General features: G+C 39.4%; 1 protein-coding gene and 1 pseudogene across 1 annotated transcript in view; both read right to left on the bottom strand.

The window, feature by feature from the left end:
* Camta (Calmodulin-binding transcription activator) overlaps window positions 1-17,780 on the bottom strand; it is a 1,827,966-nt gene that overhangs the window by 1,524,800 nt on the left and 285,386 nt on the right. The window lies entirely within an intron of this gene.
* On the bottom strand, window positions 13,320-13,434 carry LOC145411099 (5S ribosomal RNA; annotated as a pseudogene).

The raw sequence follows: 17,780 nt of genomic DNA, 5'->3' as shown, positions 1-17,780 counted from the left end.
CGCAGCTACTGGGTTAAGAGTGAAAACTGTACTCATTTTACACTAACTTGGCCCATACTTTTTATAAAAAAAAAAAAAAAAAAAAAAAAAAAAAAAAAAAAAATGTTTTCTCAAAAAATAATTTTTGCTCGTATAAAATGAAAGAGCATAGGAAAAACAATATATGAGTTCATTATTTACCTTAATTCAGCCATGGTGAAGTAATGTGGACATATGAGAGAAATATGTAGCATGCCCATGTCAAAAAAAGCTTGCTCATATGATGTACATTGCACCTATTGGGTTGAGTGAAAACTGTACTCATTTTACACTAAGTTGGCCAATACTTTTGCCCTTTTGCAGTTTATTTCACTGCCTTCTTGGAGTAAAAAGTGTAGAAAACACACGTATTTTGACTCACTGTGCCTCATTTAATGGACATTGTTCTTTATAGGCAATGGGAGTCTGGTAGCTTCGTAATGTCCATTAAATCTGATACAGTATCTGGTCTATGGAGGTATGTTATATTAAGAGTTTACCGTAGTTGGTTCTTGGATTTGTATGACCAATTAGCATCACCTTGCACTCTTCCAGGTTGGACAGTACTTGCCAGCATTCAAACCATTCCTCTATTTTAACTAAGTCCCTACACAGTTCTATCAAATGAAAAGGCACCACCTCCAAGCTTTGTGTCACCCATAAAATTTGCAATTCACTAATGATACCCACATCTCTGTCACTGATGTAAACGATAACTAAAAATGGACCCACAACTGAACCCTGTGAAATTCCACTAGTTGATGTCTATTCAGAGACTTCCCTGCTGATCAATACTCTCTGGTGCCAGTCAGTCGGCTATTTTTCAGCTCATGCAGCTAGTTCTCCCCAAATTCCCAGTTCACGTATTTTTGGCCTCAACCTCCAATGACATCCATCATCCACTCCTACGTTGCCCCATGAGGAGCATAGAAGCCTGGGGCTAGGCAAGTTGGTCCTGACATTCAAGATGAGTGACCACCCTCACTCATCCCTGAGTGGCATTATGTGCGCAATAGCCCAACCATCCCTTGGATATAAACCTTCACTGGCTCAATCTGATTGGAGTGCTGTAATTACCCACTACACCACCAAGTGCCATATTTTGGTTATATGGTTACCACCCAGCATAGTAAATGGTTTCCTGGTGTACATGAAACCATTCGGCTTGTCACTCAGTGTTGTCACCCGCAGGAAGAAGGAAGAAGAAAGAATGAAGGACAGAAAGACAAAAGAGGGAGTGTAATGTCAGCAGTAGGCAGAAGGACGTGGAAAGAATGAAGAAAGACAGAAGAGGAAGGAAGGAATGAAAGGAAGAGAGGAAAGGGCAGACACCCAAGAGCAGCACTACACTGAATGAGTGGATGGTGAGTGTCCCTACTGCCAATGAGGTACTTTATTAAATACCTTCTAGAAGTCTAAATAATGAGTGCTAATTGCCTGCCAATTGCCATATCCAGAAAGTATGCAGTGGAAGAATGCAATCAAATTTGTCACACATAAACAATGCCACCAAAAGACAATTTCAGAGTTGCATAGTAAATTATCTGATTCTAGATTATTCACAGTGCACAGTTCTACCAGCACTTAATGGATGTGCCAGTTACAGCTGACTGACCGACAAATCTGCTATTTTGTTGAAATATTCCCAAATAATCAATAAATAATATCATGTACACTGCATACACACTGTCAGTAGGCTGTATATAGAATACAGTACAGTCCAGTACTTGTAAATTTGCATCACACTGAAACCTTTTTCTAACTTTTCAATCACCTCAAGGTTTTCTGAACACTTAGCATAAGACTCCTTTTTTCTGATGCTTTGGATGGCATCTTTGATAAAAATTACAGTACAGGGGAGCCCTAAATTTGTTTCTTACATCTAAAATTCAGTTAATCCAGGTCCATTACAAAAGTGGGTTTACTGTATTCCTTACAATACCTTCCTAAAACTGAATGTAAGGCTACTGGTACAGTAATTTCCTGCACAATGGCAATCTCCTGGGGGGGAGAGAGAGAGAGAGAGAGAGAGAGAGAGAGAGAGAGAATGAAACATCAAAATTATACACACATACACAATACATACATATATATATACACTCAGTCCTTGAGTAACACATGGTTATGTAACACGTTTTTGTCCTAACGCAGTCAGCATATTGAGACAATTCATGTCAACATGCGGAAAAACTCGAGCTCAAGCGGGAAGTCAGCTGGCCTGGCGACTAAATTTGAAAGTCGCGCATGATGACATCAGTCTCTAAACTCTGGGTACCTTTCCTGGGTGCATATTTCCATTCTGTATGGGTATTTATCTCAATATCACATCCAGCCGCCTGAGCCATGCAGCCCTAGTGGGATAGGTTAGGTTAAGTTGAGAAAATTTTGCCTGGGAAACACACTGAGCATATTTTCCAGAAAAACCTATGGTTAGTTTTGAAACGACTGGTCGAGCATCATTCCTGGCTGAGGGTTCCCGGTGGATGAATACGCATACAGAATGGAAATATACTTCCTGGGCACACTCAAGGCCCAATGGTTAGTTGAAACTTATGGGTTTCACAATTTCAGGGGACGAAATGGAATGAAAACGTATGCTAATCAGAAAAAAAAAAAAAAAAAAAAAAAAAAAAAACTCATCCATATGTTCTCATGGGTGCCAGGTTGCTCTCGTCCATTACCACTGCTACCCGAAGAACCACTCTTGCTCGCCATCTTGAAACAGAGAAGTTGTGACGAAAATACAAAGAAAATATACACAACTAAATTGCAGTGAAATGCATGTCCACATGTGGAAGGTACGGCTGAAAGTGAGGCACTTGGCTGTACATGGCTGGCTGATGGCAGGACAGTCGTAAGATGGCTGCCGACAACAGAACATCGCCTTGCACATGGCTTGTTGTTGCTGTTGCCTACTCCCATCTGGGAGCTCTTGTCCCTAAACAACATGACTTTTTTTTCTGTCTCTTATTGTTCATTTCCATGTTGTTCCTTATATTCATAATTACTGAACTTCTCTTCGTTTCAGTATTCTGCCCACTGTATTTACTACCCCCTGTAATTCATTTTGTGTTAGTATTTCTATTATTGATTCTTTTCCTTTAATTTCTCGTTATATTATCAAGTTATCAAAGTACTGATTAATTAATAATAAGTATATTTATAGAATGACGAGGAATCGTCCAGGGTGTGAATTGTCCTGACGGGAAATCATCCATGTTTTGACGGGGAATTATCTGACGGCGAATTGTCTCAGAACCATATCGTCGTATGCTTCACATATGAATAAATGATTTTGATTTTCATTCTCTTCTTGACATGTCACATACAATATTAGGTTAGGCTCAGCTATTTCTTATAATTTTCCTTCCCTGCTAGCATTTTGGTTTGCATCAAAAATATTATCTTTGCTTGTTTTGGTTGGAGTCTGGCCCTGAGAGCATTGAAATATGCGACTTTGTATCGAGAAGTGAGGTGGGCAGACCACTCCAAAATGCATCAAAATTTCATTAATCGAATTCTGACTGTCGAAATTTGAGATTCCACTGTGCATATATATATATATATATATATATATAATCTATCCATCCATCATCCAATCCTATGTTACCCCATAAGGGGCATAAGAGCCAAGGGCTAGGCAAATTGGTCCTGACAATTAAGATGAGAGAGACCAGCCTCACTAATCCCTAAGTGGCATTGAGTGAGCAATAAACCCCAGCCACCCTTTGGATATCTTAATTACCCACTCAACCACCAAGCGCCATAATTTGGTTATATGGATACCACCCGGCATAATAAATGGTTTCCTGGTGTATACAAAACCATTTGGCATGCCACTCAGTTTAGAGTTACCCATAGGCAGAAGGAAGAGAAGAGAATAAAGGAAAGTAAGACAGAACAGCGCATGCGAAGTCACCCATAGGCAGAAGGAAAAGGAAACAATGAAGGAAAGAAAACACAAGAGGAAAGAAGGAAGAGAGGAAAGGGCAGCACATCAACTGACTGGATGGTATATATATATATATATATATATATATATATATATACACAGTATAGAATTGATAGGGAGGCTTTGTGGACTGTTTTAAGATTGTATGGACTTGATGGTAGGTTACTAAAAGGGGTGAAAAGTTTTTATGTAAATAGTAGAGCGTGTGTAAGAGTGGGAAATGCTGTGAGTGATTGGTTTCCCGTGAGAGTGGGGTTGCGACAGGGATGTGTGATGTCGCCTTGGTTGTTTAATATTTACATGGATGGTGTTGTAAGGGAGGTGAATGCAAGAGTTTTAGGTGGTCTGAGTCTGGTAAATGTTGATGGAGGAGAGTGGAATCTGAAGCAGCTGCTGTTTGCAGATGATACTGCACTGGTGACTGATTCAGAGGAGAGATTGAGACAGTTGGTAGAGGAGTTTGGAAGGGTGTGTGAAAGGAGGAAATTGAAAGTAAATGAGAATAAGAGTAAAGTGATGAAGTGTACGAGGTTGATAGATGGTAGGGGGATGAATATAGTTTTGAATGGTGAGTTGCTTGAGGAGGTAGATTGTTTTAAATATCTAGGGTCACATGTTGCTGTGGATGGAAGAATAGATGCAGAAGTGAAGTTTAGAATAAATGAAGTAGGAAAGGTGCTGGGAGGAATGAAAAAAGTGTTTAAATGTCGTTCGCTTAGAATGGTTGTAAAGAGAAGGCTGTATGAGGGTGTTGTGGTACCGACTGCGTTATATGGGGCTGAAACATGGAATATGGGTGTAGCAGAGAGGAAAAGTTTGAATGTAATGGAGATGAGATGTCTGAGGAGTATGTGTGGAATGACGCGTATGGATCGAGTGCGAAATGATGAAGTGCGAAGGAGAACTGGAGTTGTTCGGGAGATGGCTGGTAGAGTTGAGCAGAGGGTGTTGCAATGGTTTGGGCATATGGAGAGAATGGATAATGAACGATTGGTGAAAAAGATAACTAGATCTGATGTGAGAGGTGTAAGACTGAGAGGAAGACCACGAATAGGATGGATGGACAGTGTGAAGAGAGCGCTGGATGCGAGAGGGATGTCTGTTGAGCAAGGAAGAGTGGCTGTGCGTGACAGAAATAAATGGAGAGAAATTGTGAATGAATAAGTGATGACGCAGCCCTGAGGGGATATTCTCCCGCATTTGGTCTGATCAGCTAGTCAGGTCAGGTGCGGGTAAGGGGATGGGTCTGTTATGATGTGGCAGGGGTAAACCAGTTCTGCTGTCGGGCCCTGCTGTGGATGTCACTGCTTGCATTGCGCAGTTGACCCTTGTGCGGTGTGATGCGGTGAGGATCTGTCCGTTCTCCCCTTTGGGGCTAAGATGCGAATGAATGTGTTTGAATGGATGAGTAAATGGAGAGTGAGTCGTCCTGTCTCGGCTACCTCCCTTTCCTTGGGGGAAGCAGCCTAGGTATATAGATAGATAGATAGATAGATAGATAGATAGATATTGCCAGACACCATAATCCCGTAAAGGGTGGCCATTTGACACTGAGTTAGTTGTTTTACAGGGAGGGGCACCAACCCACAACCAATCCACTTGTTGACACGTAGGGAGCACGTATAGTTATATATATATATATATATATATATATATATATATATATATATATATATATATGTGTGTGTGTGTGTGTGTGTGTGTGTGTATTTACCTATTTGTATTTACCTATTTGTAGTATACAGGAATTGAGCAATGCTCGTATTGTCCTGTCTCCAAATCCACATTTATCAAGTCTACCTTTACACACATGAATGTTTTTCTCATGCACCACCTCTTCGTCTAAGTCGTTCCAAATATTTATGTATTTACCTAATATACCTAATTGTGATATACACGGAATGTGCTATGCTCGTGGGTTTCCGTCGCTGTTTCTCAATAAGTCAAATTTAGCTTTAAACTCGTTTAAGTTTTTAGACTGGATGATCTCTTTGTCCAGGCTATTCCATAAGTCTATACTTCTGTAAGGAAAGCTATATTTCTTGATATCCTTCAAGCAGCTTGACTTTTTCAATTTCATTCCGTGTCCTCTTGCTACTCTCTTATCCTGTACAAACAGATCTTCTTTGTCAATTTTATCTACTCCCACCATGGTTCTGAACACTGCAATCATGTCTCCCCTCTTTCTCCTTTCCTCTGAGGAAGGCAAATCCACCTTTTCCAGCCTCTCTCTGTATGACAGGTCTGTCAGACTGGGGACCATCTTGGTTGCTGTTCTTTGTATTCTCTCAATCTTGTTTATATCTTTCTTTTTGTGTGGGGACCACACTACCGCTGCATATTCTATCCTGGGCCGGATCATGGCCACTCTTAATTTTTTCATCATCTCATCCATATAATGAAATGCTGCTCTTATGTTAGTCAAGAGTTTATCAGTCTCTCCAACAATCTTGTTAATATGCTTTTCTGGTGACATACTATCTTGGACCAGCACTCCCAAATCTTTCTCTTCTCTCATTTTTGTGATTAATTCATTACCCAACAAGTAATTCAGTGATGGCCTCCTGGTACTTTTACCTATTTCCAATATTTTATATTTCTTTACATTAAATTTCATTTCCCACGTCCGGCTCCAATCATGTATCCTATCCAAATCCTCCTGCAGCATTTTACAATCCTCCTCAACCTCTACCTTCCTCAAGATCTTTACATCATCAGCAAACAGACTTGCATAACTGTTCACTCCATCTACCATATCATTTACGTAAATCAGGAACATTACTGGCGCCAACACCGAGCCTTGAGGGACTCCACTTGTTACTTCCCTCCATCCAGACATCCTATCCTTTATTACTGTCCTCATTTGTCAATCTCTCAAAAAGTCTCTCATCCATTCCAGAAGTTTCCCCTTCAGTCCTCCTTTATATTCTAGTTTCCACATTAGTCTCTCATGAGGTACTTTGTCAAAGGCCTTCTCTAAGTCTAAGTACACACAATCCACCCAACCATCTCTCTCCTGTACCACGTCAATCACTCTTGAGTAAAAGCTCAACAAGATAGAAACACGTGACCTTCCAATTCTGAATCCAAACTGACATTCAGCCAAAATATTCATCTCTTCCAGATATTTTATCCATCTGTCTTTCAGGATTCTCTCGCATAATTTTGCGACCATGCTGGTTAGAGACACTGGTCTATAATTCAGGGGTTCTTCCCTGTTTCCTCCCTTATAAATTGGTACCACATTTGCCCTCTTCCATTCTTGTGGCACTTTCCCCTCTTCCAGAGAACACACGATTAAACTGTGAATATTATCCGCCAGTTGTTCTCTGCATTCCTTCAGTACCCAATTAGACATTCCATCAGGTCCTGGGGCTTTCTTACATCTTGAGTTTCCAGTAATTTATACACTTCCTGTACCTCCACTTTTAAATCTTTTATCACCGGTACATTTCTAATCACACACAAGTCAAGAGTGAAAGCAGTGGAAATGAGTTATTTAAGAGGAGCCTGTGGAGTTACAGGGAGAGACAGGCTGACGAATGAGGATATAAAGGAGCGTTGTGGTGTGGATGTGGATGTGATAGGAAGCGTTATGAGGAACACACTGAGGTGGTTTGGCCATGTGGAGAGGATGGAGGGTGAAAGACTGACGAAGAGAGTGTATGTGAGTGAGGTGGAGGGGAGAAGAGGGAGGGGGAGGCCGAGGATGAGACGGAGGGATGGGGTGGAGAGGTATATGAGAGAGGGGGGTGAGAGTTGGGAGCAGGGCAGTGAAATGGCAGGGGACAGGGAGACTTGGAGGCGATTTGTTTGTGGCCACCCCAAACGGGATTGAGGCGTCTGGCAATAGATAGATAGATAGACAGACATTTCTAATCACTCCCTCCCCTTCCACAAACTCTTTTTCATTAGTGAAAACCGATTGGAAACATTTGTTCATTATTTCAGCTTGCATTGCTACACCTTTATAGACCTCTTCTTTTACTTTCAGTTTGGTGATTCCTTCCTTTTGTTTCAGTTTGCCATTAACAAATCTATAAAACAGTTTGGGTTCATCCTTGCATTTGTCTATTATACCTTTTTTAAAATTCCCTTCTTCTTCTCTACGTATTCTTGTGTATTCATTTCTAATTCTTTTATATTCTTCCTTTGTTCTGTTGTTACCTCTCTTTCTCCAATTGTTCCAAGTCTTATCTCTCTCTTTTTTTGCTATCAAACACCTTCTATTAAACCACTCCTTTTTCCTGTTTTTTTTCCCTCTTACTGTTGGTACAAATTTTTCGACTCCCAAATTATAGAGGTCTAGAAAGATATCCCACTTCCTCTGTATCTCTCTTGTTTCTTTGAATTTTCTCCAATCCACATTTTCAAAAAAAATTCTCAATCCTGTAAAATTTGCTTTCCCAAAGTTGTATCTTCCCTGTCTATGAAGCTCATTACTTGGCTCGACGTTCCCTATTATCATCTGGAACTCAATGACCACATGATCACTTTTTCCTAAAGGACAGAGATATTTCAATGATTCTATTACATCAGGTTCTTTGGTAAATCGTAAATCTAACCTTGCTGGTGTGTCCCCACCTCGAAACCGTGTCTCTTCTTTGACCCATTGCGTCATCACATTATTCATTATCATATTTAATAACATAGTGCCCCACGAATCCTCGCCGCCTTCCGAGTACCATTCCTCCCAGTTCACCTCTTTACAATTAAAGTCACCCACCAAAATTATATTATTGCTTTTCTCAATTATTTTTTGTAAATAGCTAGCCATATCTGACAACATCTCCTGGTATTCATCATCATTCCATGCTCTCGTCTTAGGGGGAACATACACTACCGTCATATCTCTCTTAACATTCTCTCCAGTTTCTAATTTCATATGTATCACTTCAGCCCTGCCTTCTCCCATTTCCACGGTATCTACATTTATGTTGTTCTTCACTGCTATCATCACTCCTCCTACCGTTTTTTCTTTTCTGTCTTTTCTCCACAGTTTGTATTTACCATCTCCCAAATGAACATCAATATCTTCTCTTAATTTGGTCTCTACAAAGCACATGACATCAGGTTCATGTTCTCTCAAGAAATCGTTAATTTCGAGCCTTGTCGATATTAAACCATCAACATTAGTATATATCACCTTCAAATTATTTTTGATGTTTTTTATACCCTCTTCTCTCCTACTCTCTGTCAGTACCACTTCCTCAACTTCTGATCTTTCACAGGCATCCCCCTTAGTTTCCTTCACTTCTATTTCCTTAAATACCACTTCCTTACTTTCATATCCATTACTCTCCAAAAACAAGTATTACATTCTTCCTCTGTCCTCCTATCCTCTGTCCTCCTATCATTTTTTTCCTTTACTTCTTCCTTCAATGATTTTAAAACTTCTCTCTCTTCTTCATTCAAATCTTTTCTTATTATAATATTTTCCATCCCTGCCTCTTTGCTTAATTTCCAGGTCACTTTAAGTAGGTGGTAGCGACCATCATCCACTCACTTGATGTAGTGCTGCCTACTTCTTCCTTAGCCTTTATCATTCTTTTTCTGTGCCTGTCCTCCTCTCTTCCTGTTTCTCCCATCTTTTCTGTCACTTCTTATTGCTTTTCTTTCCTTTACAGGTGGCTTTACATTGAGTGACAAGCCAAATGGTTTCCTGTAAGCCAGGAAACCATTTACAACGCTGGGTGGTAACCATATAACCAAACCCTATGTGCTCCCTACGTGTCAGCAAGTGGGTTGGTGGAAGGTTAGTGCCCGTCCCCGTAAAACAAATAACTCAAAGTCAAATGGCCAGCCCTTACGGGATTATGGCGTCTGGTAATAGATAGATAGACAGACTTTAAGTATATCATCTACTACACTTTCTGCTGACAACTTGACTCTCATTGGTCTTGTTTCCCCTTTCTTATAAAGCCCTATTCTCCTTACTTCTTCAATTTCTTTTACCCACTTGTCTCCTTCGGGATCAATCTTACCTAATATTCTTCTTACCAGGTTCGTGTCTTTCTTGAGTCTCACGGATCTAACCTTCTCTTCCTCCTCCCTGTTTCCAAATATTACCACGCATCTGTTCCTTTCTACAGTTTCTCTCACTATTTTCTCTTTTTTCTTCAGTATTTTCACTACATTTTCTTCTAATTTTATTTTGTTCATTTCTCTTTCTTCCTGGATGATTTCTCTTAAGCTGACCACTTCTTTCTGTTCTTCTTCTATGTGTGCCCACTTTGCCTTATGCTCTTCCAATCCACTGCTCACCTTCTCCATTTTATTAGTACTCTCTTCTAGTTTTCTCCTCAATTCAATATTTTCACGCTTCAAATTTCTTATCTCTTCATTCGCCGTCTCATTAGACTGAATCAGACTCTGTATAGTAATCTCCGTATTCTCAGACACGTCTTTTAACACTAGATTCTCCACGTTCTTTTCAAGTTCACTAATCCTCATAATCAATGTTTTAACCAGATCCATGACATTAGTATTTCTATCAAATCTTGGAAATTCGAGTCCCTCCGTGTTTGCATTTTCAGCCATGATTGTGGTTGGTTACAACTTACAGTACCAAAACAGCTGTTACCGAAAATACTATAAACATTCATGTATACTCTTGCCAATAAATCTTCACATTTTTGGAAGTCTATATTAACTTACAATATTTTAAACTGAAAACATGACCATAGGAGACAGGACAAACATAATTTCTGAAAACTACTTAAGGTTTGCAGCGGTGGCTGAACCTTGGCCTGGGAGCAGTCAAGACACGTCTGTTCGCTGTGGCTGTTCGCTCGTGTGTGTGTGTGTGTGTATTTACCTATTTGTAATATACAGGAATTGAGCAATGCTCGTGTTGTCCTGTCTCCATATCCACATTTATCAAGTCTACCTTTACACACATGAATGTTTTTCTCATGCACCACCTCTTTGTCTAAGTCGTTCCAAATATTTATGTATTTACCTAATATACCTAATTGTGATATACACGGAATGTACTATGCATGTGGGTTTCCGTCGCTGTTTCTCGATAAGTCAAATTTAGATTTAAACTCGTTTAAGTTTTTAGACTGGACGATCTCTTTGTCCAGGCTATTCCATAAGTCTATACTTCTGAAAGGAAAGCTATATTTCTTGATATCCTTCAAGCAGCTTGACTTTTTCAATTTCATTCCGTGTCCTCTTGTTGCTCTCTTATCCCATACAAACAGATCTTCTTTGTCAATTTTATCTACTCCCACCATGGTCCTGAACACTGCAATCATGTCTCCCCTCTTTCTCCTTTCCTCTAAGGAAGGCAAATCCAATTTTTCCAGACTCTCTGTGTATGACAGGTCTGTCAGACTGGGGACCATCTTGGTTGCTGTTCTTTGTATTCTCTCAATCTTGTTTATATCTTTCTTTTTGTGTGGGGACCACACTACCGCTGCATATTCTAACCTGGGGCGGATCATGGCCACTATCAATTTTTTCATCATCTCCTCATCCATAGAATGAAATGCTACTCTTATGTTAGTCAAGAGTTTATAAGTCTCTCCAACTATCTTGTTAATATGCTTTTCTGGTGACAAACTATCTTGGACCAGCACTCCCAAATCTTTCTCTTCTCTCATTTTTGTAATTCATTACCCAAAAAATAATTCAGTGATGGTCTCCTGGTACTTTTACCCATTTCCAATATTTTACATTTCTTTACATTAAATTTCATTTCCCACGTCCGGCTCCAATCGTGTATCCTATCCAAATCCTCCTGCAGTATTTTACAATCCTCCTCAACCTCTACCTTCCTCAAGATCTTTACATCATCAGCAAACAGACTTGCATAACTGTTCACTCCATCTACCATATCATTTACGTAAATCAGGAACATTACTGGCGCCAACACTGAGCCTTGAGGGACTCCACTTGTTACTTCCCTCCATCCAGACATCCTATCCTTTATTACTGTCCTCATTTGTCTGTCTCTCAAAAAGTCTCTCATCCATTCCAGAAGTTTCCCCTTCAGTCTTCCTATATATTCTAGTCTCTTATGAGGTACCTTATCAAAGTCCTTCTCTAAGTACACACAATCCACCCAACCATCTCTCTCCTGTACCACGTCAATCGCTCTTGAGTAAAAACTCAACAAGTTAGAAACACATGACCTTCCACTTCTGAATCCAAACTGACATTCCGCCATAATATTCATCTCTTCCAGATATTTTATCCATCTGTCTTTCAAGATTCTCTCAAACAATTTTGCGACCATGCTGGTTAGAGACACTGGTCTATAATTCAGGGGTTCTTCCCTGTTTCCTCCCTAGTAAATTGGTACCACATTTGCCCTCTTCTATTCTTGTGGCACTTTCCACTCTTCCAGTGAGCATACGATTAAACTGTGGATTTTATCCGCCAGTTGTTCTCTGCATTCCTTCAGTACCCGATTAGAAATTCCATGAGGTCCTGGGGCTTTCCTTACATCTTGAGTTTCCAGTAATTTATACACTTCCTGTACCTCCACTTTTATATCTTTTATCACCGGAACATTTCTAATCAGTCCCTCCCCTTCCACAAGCTCCTTTTCTTTAGTAAAAACTGACTGGAAACATTTGTTCATTATTTCTGCTTGCATTGCTGCATCCTTAAAGACCTCTCCTTCTACTTTCAGTTTGGTGATTCCTTCCTTTTGTTTCAGTTTGCCATTAACAAATCTATAAAACAGTTTGGGTTCATCCTTGCATTTGTGTGTGTGTGTGTATGTGTGTATATATATATATATATATATATATATACAGGTAAACTCGCACGGAACACGATCTCACGGAACGCGCTCGCAATTATACACGGTAAGGGCTGGGATACATATAAGACAACGTCAGATTAAAAAACCATTATGAAAACTACAAATTAACGCAGGAGAGGCCTTTGAAAGATCAAATCCTCGAACTTCACCGCAGCGCGCGGTTTGTTTTGATTACGTGACGATCTAGGCGGGAAATTATTCAGTGAGTGAGACATTCCCGAGTACAGTAGTACAGTATTTGTAAGTTAAATATTTACAGTACTGTACTGTCCTGGTAAGTTTATGTGCAACTTAAAGTACTATTAAATAACGTTAAAGCAAGAAATAAAGTCTTATAACCAGTTTACCTGATAGGCGTCAGAATATTGCCTTTTTTATTTGTTCGTTTTTTCCACAGTGCTGTTCAGTATTTGTAAGTTAAATATTTACTGTTCTCGTATGTACTGTACTTGTCCCATCCATCCACTGCCAGACGCCATGTATCCCACACGGGGTGGCCAAGGGCTTAGAGTTAATTGTTTTACAGGGAAGGGCACTAATCCTCCACCAACCCCACTTGACACGTAGGGATGCCAACAGCATCTGGTGTTCCCAGGTGGTCACCCATCCAAGTACTAACCAGACCCAACGTTGCTTAACTTCGCTGATCGGACGGGAAGCGGTGTACTCAACTGTACTTGTAAGCACTTAAATAAAGTTAAATCATTAAATAAAGCCTTGCAACCAGTTAACCCGAATTATATGATTACCCATGATCGGCATCGGAATATTGCCTTTTTTGTTTGTTCGTTAAACTCTTACTGTACTGCTTTTCTACAGTACTGTATTTGTAAGTTAAATATTTACTGTTCTGGTATGTACTTTTAAGCAATTAAAGCATTAAATAAAGCCTTGTAACCAGTTAACCTGATTTATATGATTACCCATGATCGGCGTCGGAATATTGCCTTTTTTTTGTTTGTTCGTTAAAGGCTTATAATAAGAGAAAAATACATTTTTGTCTTGGTATCTTTACCTATTTGCTCAGGTTTGCTGTAATGGTTTGCAACTTGCAGAAAACTGTGCACACTTTCGGGAAGTGAACGAAAATCTGGGACATGACCTTGACTTCACCGTCTCATGTATCATCTGTCAGTTCACCACCGGCTATCGTGATGAGTGGATGTACGATTTTTTCGCTCGTGGCCATGCCTAACCACACATAGTTACACCCATTATCTCGACCCAGACAGAAAATACAACCTTTTTCCTCCCTTGCAAAACACAAACAACCACCCTGTTTACGAGACAGCAATATATATTGTGAAAATAACAAGGTAAAATGATAAAGATGAACGTAAAATGATAGAGAAAGATGAACATGTTATGACGGAAGAAATACGTTTTCCCTGTCTGTAAACGTATTTATTTCTGCTTTGTATCTGTATTCGTAATAATTAGACTTATTGTTAGTTCTGAAACTGCATTACGATTCTATTTTTAGCCATTCTCGTGGTGTGGGAGCTGGAAGTTGTGACACAACTTCCTTATTGCTAATCGGACTGACCCTCCACTTTATTCTCCCGTAGCAGAGTCTAGCCTTGGAGGACGTGCAGTTTTCTCATTTAGGACTGAAAATTCAACTCTTTCGCTCCCTTTTCCAAGCATGGGCACAACGATAATGTAAAAAATAACTCGAAACTACCATAAACATACAGGTAACTCGAACGGAACACGATCTCACGGAACGCGCTCGCAATTATACACGGTAAGGGCTGGGATACATATAAGACAACGTAAGATTAAAAAACCATCATGAAAACTACAAATTAACACAGGAGAGGCCTTTGAAAGATCAAATCCTCGAACGTCACCGCAGCGCGCGGTTTGTTTTGATTACGTGACAATCTAGGCGGGAAATTATTCAGTGAGTGAGACATTCCCGAGTACAGTAGCACAGTATTTGTAAGTTAAATATTTACAGTACTGTACTGTTCTGGTAAGTTTATGTGCAACTTAAAGTACTATTAAATAATGTTAAAGCAAGAAATAAAGTCTTATAACCAGTTTACCTGATAGGCGTCAGAATATTGCCTTTTTTATTTGCTCGTTTTTTCCACAGTACTGTACAGTATTTGTAAGTTAAATATTTACTGTTCTCGTATGTACTGTACTTGTAAGCACTTAAATAAAGTTAAATCATTAAATAAAGCCTTGTAACCAGTTAACCCGAATTATATGACTGCCCATGATCGGCGTCAGAATATTGCCTTTTTTGTTTGTTCGTTAAACTCTTACTGTACTGCTTTTCTACAGTACTGTATTTGTAAGTTAAATATTTACTGTTCTGGTATGTACTTGTAAGCAATTAAAGCATTAAATAAAGCCTTGTAACCAGTTAACCTGATTTATATGATTACCCATGATCGGCGTCGGAATATTGCCTTTTTAGTTTGTTCGTTAAAGACTTATAAAAAGAGAAAAATACATTTTTGTCTTGGTATCTTTACCTATTTGCTCAGGTTTGCTGTAATGGTTTGGATCATTTGATGCAATGCAAATTGTAGAAAACTGTGAAAACTTTCGGGAAGTGAACGAAAATCTGGGACATGAGACTGACCTTGACTTCACCCTCTCATGTGTCATCTGTCAGTTCACCACCTGATATCGTGATGAGTGGATGTACGATTTTTTCGCTCGTGGCCATGCCTAACCACACATAGTTACACCCATTATCTCGACCCAGACAGAAAATACAATCTTTTTCCTCCCTTGCAAAACACAAACAACCACCCTGTTTACTAGACAGCAATATATATTGCGAAAATAACAAGGTAAAATGATAGAGAAAGATGAACATGTTATGACGGAAGAAGTACGTTTTCCTCGTCTGTAAACGTATTTATTTCTGCTTTGTATCTGTATTCGTAATAATTAGACTTATTGTTAGTTCTGAAACAGCATTACGATTCTATTTTTAGCCATACTCGTGGTGTAGGAGCTGGAAGTTGTGACACAACTTCCTTATTGTAAATCGGACTGACCCTCCACTTTATTCTCCCGTGGCAGAGTCTAGCCTTGGAGGACGTGCAGTTTTCTCATTTAGGACTGAAAATTCAACTCTTTCGCTCCCTTTTCCAAGCATGGGCACAACGATAACGTAAAAAATAACTAGAAAATACCATAAACATATAAAAAAGGTGAAAGTGTATTCATAACATTTTTTTTTTTCCAGCCATTCCTAACAGATTATGTACTGAAATCATTCAATATCACAGCACTGCATTTCTAAGTTAAATATGTACTGTTCTGGTATGTACTTGTAAGTTAAAGCACTGGTACCAGTTAACCTGATTTATATGATCACCTATGATCGGCGTCGGAATGTTTCCCTGTGTTTACGTACAGTATTTGTGTGTTGAAGTTTTGCTGTGGAGTATTGTACTGTATTTGTGAGTTATAACATTAAATAAACCTTCTAACCACTTGAAGTGCTTTCTAGTGATTACCAGTGACAGATAACAGCAAAACAACACATTTGGGGGTCTAGGGAGCAAAATATGGAGTAGTTTAAATATACGCGATTTCGCACCTAACACGGCACGGTAGGAACGAAACCCACATGTTCCGTGCGAGTTACCTGTATATCAAAAAGGTGAAAATGTATTCATAACAGTAATTTTTTTTCCAGCCATTCCTAACAGATTATGTACTGAAATCATTCGATATCACAGTACTGCATTTCTAAGTTAAATATGTACTGTTCTGGTATGTACTTGTAAGTCAAAGCACTGGTACCAGTTAACCTAATTTATATGATTACCTATGATCGGCGTCGGAATGTTTCCTTGTGTTTACGTACAGTATCTGTGTGTTGAAGTTTTGCTCAGGAGTACTGTATTTGTGAGTTATAACATTAAATAAACCTTCTAACCACTTAAAGTGCTTTCTAGTGACAGATAACAGCAAAACAACACATTTGGGGGGTCTTGGGAGCAAAATACGGAGTAGTTTAAAAATACGCGATTTCGCACCTAACACGGCACGGTAGGAACGAAACCCACGTGTTCCGTGCGAGTTACCTGTATATATATATACACAGTAAAAGTCCCATTATTCGGCAGCTGATTATTCGGTAGATCCAACATTTCGGCAGCTTTGAGAAATAGTCCCACTTACGAAAATCTTTGATTGTTCGGCAGATGTCGTGAATCATCTCGGCAGTCCAGGAAGTATTATCTGTGACTTGTAGGCCTAATGTTTCATTACACTTCTGTATGTTCACTAATTTCTATATTTTTTGAGATTCAGGTATACAGGTAGTACTGTACTGATTACAATATTGCACAGTATCATACAGTACAGTAACAACCCCCTCCAAATTAGCGAGGGTTACATTCCAAGCCCCCTTGATAATTCTTGAAATTCGTTCATTCTTGACGCCTTCCTGAAAGTGACATTTCCCGGTAATTGCGTAGCCCATGAACCACTGATACTGTAATGCATTACCCATAAATACGTGGTGCTTGTTAAATCAGTTTCCCCGTTGTTTTTAGCTGTACGGCTGTGACAGCTCTTGTATTTTTATTCCTCAGCATAATGGTGGAAGGGCCTGTCCTGTTTAACTAAACCTAACCTAAGTTTAACTGTAACTAATGATTTAACCAAACGTAACCTAACCTAAAGTCAGAAAAATACTTAAAAATAAACTGGAGGAATATGAATTGCTAAGGTCTCTCTGATGAAAGTTAAACGTACATTTAGCACTCATTCTTTTGTTCGTTTTTGTTTTATGTGAAAGAGAGAGTATTGATGCAAACAGTAATATATCCCATTAACCCCTTAATAACCTCTGGCACTGAACAACCCTTTACAGTACCGATGTCAGTGATATCAAGTTAGTGTGAGCTATAAAGAAAACTGAACAATTATGGGGAGGGAACGAAGGTCACTGGTATGTTTACACGACTCTACGCTAAGATTCCAAGGAGTCAGGCGGTCGGTTAATCTCAGATGTTTTTGCCCATTTGGTAAATGCCCTGTAACTTTATA

Source organism: Coenobita brevimanus, chromosome 87, assembly GCF_032717465.1.
Source record: "Coenobita brevimanus isolate Jiangsu-jjx chromosome 87, ASM3271746v2, whole genome shotgun sequence".
NCBI lineage: Eukaryota > Metazoa > Arthropoda > Malacostraca > Decapoda > Coenobitidae > Coenobita > Coenobita brevimanus.
The sequence above is the reverse complement of the archived record's forward strand: the minus strand, read 5'-3'. Positions and strand labels throughout refer to the sequence as shown.